The following is a 6543-nucleotide window of genomic DNA, read 5'->3' on the forward strand; positions in this document are numbered from 1 at the left end:
GCCACTTCTTCAGCCAGGCCGGTAATGCGTCCAGTGTGCTCTGAATTTTTCTCGCTGCGTGTTTTGCGTTCATGGAGCTCGTTATGTAGGCTGCGTCGTCCGCGAACAGTGCCAGCATTGTGTCGCCGACCACTGGGATGTCGTCGGTGTAGTGTGCGTAGCATGCCGGCGACAGGCAGCTTCCTTGGGGGACTCCGGCGGCGATTGGTCGGGCGGTGGAATGTTCTCCTTCCACTGTCACCTCGAAAGTTCTGCCGCTCAAAAATGAGCGCAGGACCTCGACTATCCGGCGGGGGAGGGAAGACGTCGACAGTTTGTACACCAGCCCGTCGTGCCACACCCTGTCGAACGCCTTCTCCATGTCGAGCAGGACCGCCACAGAGTAGTTCCCCCTGTTCCTTTGGTGGGCCATCTCGTGCAGCACCCGAGTGAGCTGCAGTGTAGTTGAATGCTCCTGTCGAAACCCGAATTGCTCCGCTCTCGGAGTCAGGTGAGGAGCCATTCTCGACAGGAGCATTTTCTCGAATGCCTTCGAGATGGTCGGCAGCAGTGTGATCGGACGGTAGCTGTCGGGCTTGCTGAGGTCCTTCCCTGGCTTCGGTAGGACAATCACTTTCCCGCACTTCCAGGGCGTGGGGAAGTGGCCCGTGCGCAGGATCCCATTAAACAGCTGTGTGACGGCTATGATGGTGTTGCGCGGCAGGTTGCGCAGTGCTGCGTTTGGGACGCCATCTTTTCCTGGGGCTTTACGCACGTTGAGTTGTGTCAACGTCCGGTGCACCTGTCTCGGACTGAAGATCACAGGTGTCTCCTCTGCGTGTGTTGGTGACGTGAAGTATTCGTGGAGGGCTTCCTCCACCAGTTTGGTATGAGCTGGGTCGCAGGTGTCGTGGGGGGTGAACTGGCTCTCTAGACTGTCGGCCAGAATCTCTGCTCTGTCCGCTGCCTTGTAGCGGAGGCAGCCGTCCTCTCCTCTCAGCGGGCGTATGGGGTCGGTAGTGGAGGTCAGGCACTTGCACAGGCGGTGCACCGACGGCGCATCCTCCTGTGCCTCCAAGATTTTGCTCTCCCACACCTCCGCCGAGTACTCGAAGAGGGCCGCCTTCATGGCGTTTGTGGCTCTATTTAACGCCGTCTTATGCGCCGGGAATCGGGTTCGCAACCATCTCTTCCTTGCCTCTTGCTTGTCCTCCTGGAGCGCTCGCAGTTTCGCCGGGAGCGGCTGGCGCCTTTCCGTGTTGGGCTTCGTTCGGCTCGCTGCGTTGATGGCCGCATTTATTCGGTCGGAGAGCTCTGTGGCTGTCGCGTCTACCTCCTCCGCTGAGGCGATGACCCCTGGGCGCCTGTAGCCTGCTAGCTCGGAAGAAAACTTCTCCCAGTCTGTAATCCGTTTCGGTAGGGGGGGCAAGACGGTGGTGGGGTGCTTGTTGATGGTGACCAGTACTGGTCTGTGGTCCGATGGCAGGCCCGTCAATACTTCTTGCATGGGCTCCTCGTTTAGGCCTCGGTAGACTATGATGTCTAGGACGCTGTCGCGGTGTGTAGAAACTGGTGCGATTCGCGTAGCTTCTCGTGGTCCTGAGACATCATAGTCGTAGGTGATGGAGTCTGCCCATAGCTGGGAGCCCATGGTGTCATTCGCCGCGCAGTGCCAGGCCGTGTTCTTGGCATTCAGGTCGCCTGCCAGTATGGTCGGTATCGTGTGATGCAGCAGACTTCTCAATTCCGCCACTGCGGTGGATGCGAGCGTGGACTTTGATGGCGGCCGGTACACTGCGTAAATGCGCAGTTCCCTCCCGCCCGCGTGGACGTCGACTCCCAGGGCGTCGAGTGTTGAAAGTGGGGTCTCCGGCACGATCTGGTGAACCACCCTCCTCTTGAGCAGGACTGCCAGGCCCCTGTAGGGCAGTCCGTCCGGCGTGGTTCTATCTTGGCGGTATACATGGTACCCTGGAACGTTGAGGGGTTGGCTGGGTCTGAGATGCGTCTCGCTGACCAGCATTAAGTCCGGTTGTTGCTGCTGGATGAAGTGGCGCAGCAAGAGCATCTTCCCGGAGAGTGTCTCAGCGTTCCAGTGCACCATGCGCAGCTTGTTCGTGGCCTTGGTTTTATCCATTTGCGGGTTTGGGCGGGAGCAATCAAAAGGTGTTTTTGGCTGGTTGCTTCTTCTCGTCGCGGGCGAAGCCCGCGGCGGGGAGACGCCCTCGGGGCTATGCCCCCTTGGCGTGGTCGCACTCGCCGCCCGCGGAAGCGGGCGTGGCACGGGGGTGGGACACGGCGGGCGATGATCGCCCCTCCGTGAGCCCGATGGTCAGTCAGTTCGTGGAGCCGCTAGCGAGGTCGAGCCCACCGGGTGGTTCCCCGTTGGGGGAGGCCCAGTGAGCGCCCGTCAGCTAGCGGTGGTGTCAAATCCGGTGAGCTGCTCTGTCGCCGGGGCAGCTGGTGTCGAGTCGGCTGGAGGGGGCGAGAGGACTGCTTCCACTGCCACTGGGAGCGTCAACTCATCCCCCGGGGGGTGGCCACGATCCTAACTACTCGACGGGGAGTAGTGGATGTGGGCAGCCCCTGTCCAGTCCGGTGTTGGTGTTCAGTGCCCACCGGTGAGTTGGCCTAGCAGTGAAGCCAGGCCTCCCACGATGATGGGCACTGGGTCAGTCCTAGAGCGAATGGCGGCTAAGATGTTGTGGAGCAGCTGTATGGTCTGCTCCAGCACTTCTAGCTCCACTTCTAGCTGCCTCCGCTCGGGGCCTCGCCTTCTTCCCCTTGGGAGGGGCGGCGGCTGCTGTCTCTGATGTCGAGGGCTGCGGCGGGACGGGTTCCACGACGATGGGCTCGGCGGTGGTGGTGGCAGTGGGGGCAGGGGGTGCCCTTTTGCGGGCGCGCCTCTGCCTCTGCGGTTTGGGCCCGTTTGGGCCGTTCGCCGCGGCCATGAGCGAGCTCCTCGCTGTCGGCTCGCTGGTTGGGTCCACGATGGAGGTTGCTGGGACAGCTCTTCTTGCGCCGGTCAAGGGCGCGGTGCCTGCCCGCGTGTTGCGCAGCTCGCGCAACTTGATAGGGCAAGAAGGGCTGTTTGCAGGGTGGGCTCCCCCGCAGTTGCAGCACGTGGCCGGTACCTCCCGGGGTCGCGTGCAGTCCTTCGCTGTGTGGCTCTCGCCACAGCGAACGCAGGCCGCCGGTCGGTGGCAGTTGTGGCTACTGTGCCGAAACTGCTGGCAGCGGTGGCATTGAGGAGCTCCTTTTCGTCCCCTCCAGGCTTCAATTTTAATACCGGGCATGCAGAGGAGCTCGGTGGTGGCGTAGATTGATTCGAAGCCCAGTGTCCGTTTGATCTCCACGAAGAAGATTCCGCCCACCCTGCCCTGGATGGGGCGGATGTACTGGGGGTCGTAGCCGCGACTGCGCAGCTCTCCCTCCAGTTCGGTGGTGCTGGTGTCCGTGGGCAGGCCCTTGATGGCCAGCTTCAAGGCGCGCTCCGCCGGGGGGGCGTAGGCGAACCAGGAGAGTCCTGTCGCTTTTTCCAGGCCGGCAAGGTAGCGCTGGTAAAGCCGGAACTCTTCGTTGGTCTTCGCCATAAAACGCACACCCTTCCCGTACGGGCGCGCGTTGGGGACGTGGCCAAGCACCTCCCGCAGCTTGCGGAAGTGGTGCGGCCAGTCGGGCAGCTGGTCCACCACGATGGGCGGAATCTTCTTACTCGCTGGGGCGAGCGGCGGCTGAAGGCGGACGGGCTTCGGCGACGGCGTGGGCGTCGTCCGGAGGGACGGACGCGGAGGCGCGTGCGGCGGCGAGTCTGGATTGGTGTTGAGCACCGCCGCGTATGAGCGCGGCGGTGTTGTCTCCATGTGCGGCCTGGACATGGAGGGCGGCGAAAAGGGGTTGGTGGGCGCGAAAGAGAAAGTGCGCGGTGGCGTTGTCTCCATGTCCAGTGAGGGCATGGAGAGTGCGACGGGCGGCGTGGTCCTCACCACAGGCTGTGATGGGTGTCGCTGGTGTTCGGGTGGCGTTGTGGTCCTCCTTGCGGCAGCTCCTGCTCCCGGAGTCAACGGGAAGGGGGACATTTTGGTGCCTAGGCCGGTAAGGCGAGGCGGAGGCGGCGGTAGGTTGGCGGCTGCTGGTGTCGTGACGACGCGCGTGCGTAAGAAAGTACGCGCCCTGCGCTTCGTCACTCCGGCGGCGGTTGGGGGAGCCATTCCTGCCCTGCTCACCCCGTTTGGATATGGGCGCGATGCGACTTGCTGTTCACTGGTCCACTTGTGCGGAGCCTGGCGGTCCGCCTGGCAGAGCACGCGTTATCACACCCTCCCCGGTGAGACCCGCTGGTGGGAGGCCGGGGGTGGTAGGTGCGACAACGGTGATGCCGATTTGAGCCGCGGAATCCTGGAGGGTATTTTAAAATAAAAATACCCCCCCCTGCTTCTGTTTCGCCAACGGCGTCAGTGTGTGGGTAGGCGAAGATTTGTGGCTCCCGTACACGAAGAGTAGACAGAGCAATCCTTATTGTGTGTCCGTGTTTTTGGCGCCGTCTCGCCCTAGCTATATACGAGTTTACGGTTCGCAACTAGTGGGCCTTGCGAGCATTAAGACGAGACGGCGCCGCGAATGAGGTGAGTGTAATTTTATTGGAAAAATAATAATATCTCATACAATCGTTATCACAATATTTTCTTAACTATACTTATATCTATATCTTTATTTCTGAATCTAAGCTATTTACAATATTTCGTTATACTATGAAACTATGAGATCGTTCTGGACGTCGCACAGTGTCGCGTCCCTTTACGAAAAATCAAAATTATGGTTTTTAAAAAATGGATATACTAATTATGGTAACACTATCTCAAATACCCATAGTACACAGGTTTAATATTTTAATCGATGTATCCTCTATAATTTTTAGAAAAATAGCTTCGTTAATTGGTATGTTGACGTATTATAAAATTGTTCAACGAATTTCTATTGTGTTCGGTGGTTGTTTTGTTGAGGTATTAGTTGGATTTCAATTGTTTTATTGTTATTATTTTATTAATTGGTGTTTATACTGATCTACTAAGTGATCAAAGTGCAAAATTCTTGGAAGCAATGAGTAAGATTTCACCATTTCTTAGTTTTGGCAAAAAAAGAATTAATTTTAGGTTCGAGATGCATTTAAAAAAAATCATGTCAAATCATGTCGATAATTTTTTGATATTGTATAGCCTAGTGTATATTTACTGTTGACAAAGTTTGATCTGCTTTTGTTTGCACATTCTTGATTTATTAACTTTTGTTTACAATAGGTCACCAGCTACTAAATAATGAATTGTTTGAGAAGTGGTTCCAAGCTGACCCAACAAGCAAAATTCCGCCACTATTCAAGTATGTTTTGGAGGTTTACGAATTAGAAGAATCTCCTGTCTATATTCAGTCAAGTATCCGAAAGTCAGTGACTGTTTTGTTAAATGTAGCTAATTATTGGAGAGTATCTAATTATTGGAGAGTATCTTACAGAAGTGAAATAACATTAAGAAAAAAATATAGTGCCTTTCTCAACAATGCTTTTAAGTTAAGAGAAGACGATATTAGCTACCTATGTAGTAAACAATCCATAGACACATCACAGGTTCATAGTTCAAAACGAGGAAGGCCATGCAAGGACTTCAACGAACTAAATCTAGCTTCTTAGAAGCGGAGAGTTGCAGACTTAGTAGAAGGCAGAGATCCCAGTGAATTAACATTTGCCGAATTAAGATTTAAAATAATAAAAAAAGGATACAAAATGAGTTTAAAGAAAAAATAGGTCTTCTCGTTGACAAGCCTAAGCCCGAATATGGGTCGACAAATGACGGTAATACTGCTCGGATATTCTTTAGACATCCACAACTAAACTCTGAAATCACAGGAGTTGATAAAAATCTAATCGTCAAGTTTTCTATGATTAACAGAATATTGTCAAGTGGCAAGAAAACCAATTTAGAAAAATTCAAACAGTGACTTGCTAACACTAAAACCCTATACATGAGTTTGTATTCTTGGTATTACATGCCGATGTCCATACATAAGGTTCTCATTCATGGAGCTGAAGTAATTTAATCTTTGCCGTTGCCTATTGGTCAACTTTCTGAAGATGTTTTAGAAGGCAGACATAAAGACTCGAGAATTTTCACGCAAGCATCACACGCGTAAATCTTCTAGAGAAAAATGTAACAAAGATTTAATGGTCACGATGCTTATAATATCAGACCCTTTAATATCATCTATTCGTAACAAAATGCGTACCTAACATACAGCAAAAACAAATTGATGAAGATATTATCGATTATTTAGAACCTTATTATTAAAAAAAAATTAGTGGCTAAAAATAGCATTTTTTTATCTAACTTCCATCGTAAAAACCTGTTTTAATATTATTTTATTATTAAAACACTAAATATCCTTAACATGTTGCAAAATTATTATCTAAATATTTTTCGTAAACTTTTGTATGGGCTCGCGACACTGTGCGTCGTCCGGCACACATACCTTAGTAAATATAAATTTTAGTTATGACTGTATTTTGAAAAATGG

This window comes from Pectinophora gossypiella, unplaced genomic scaffold (assembly GCF_024362695.1).
Source record: "Pectinophora gossypiella unplaced genomic scaffold, ilPecGoss1.1 Pgos_36, whole genome shotgun sequence".
Lineage (NCBI taxonomy): Eukaryota > Metazoa > Arthropoda > Insecta > Lepidoptera > Gelechiidae > Pectinophora > Pectinophora gossypiella.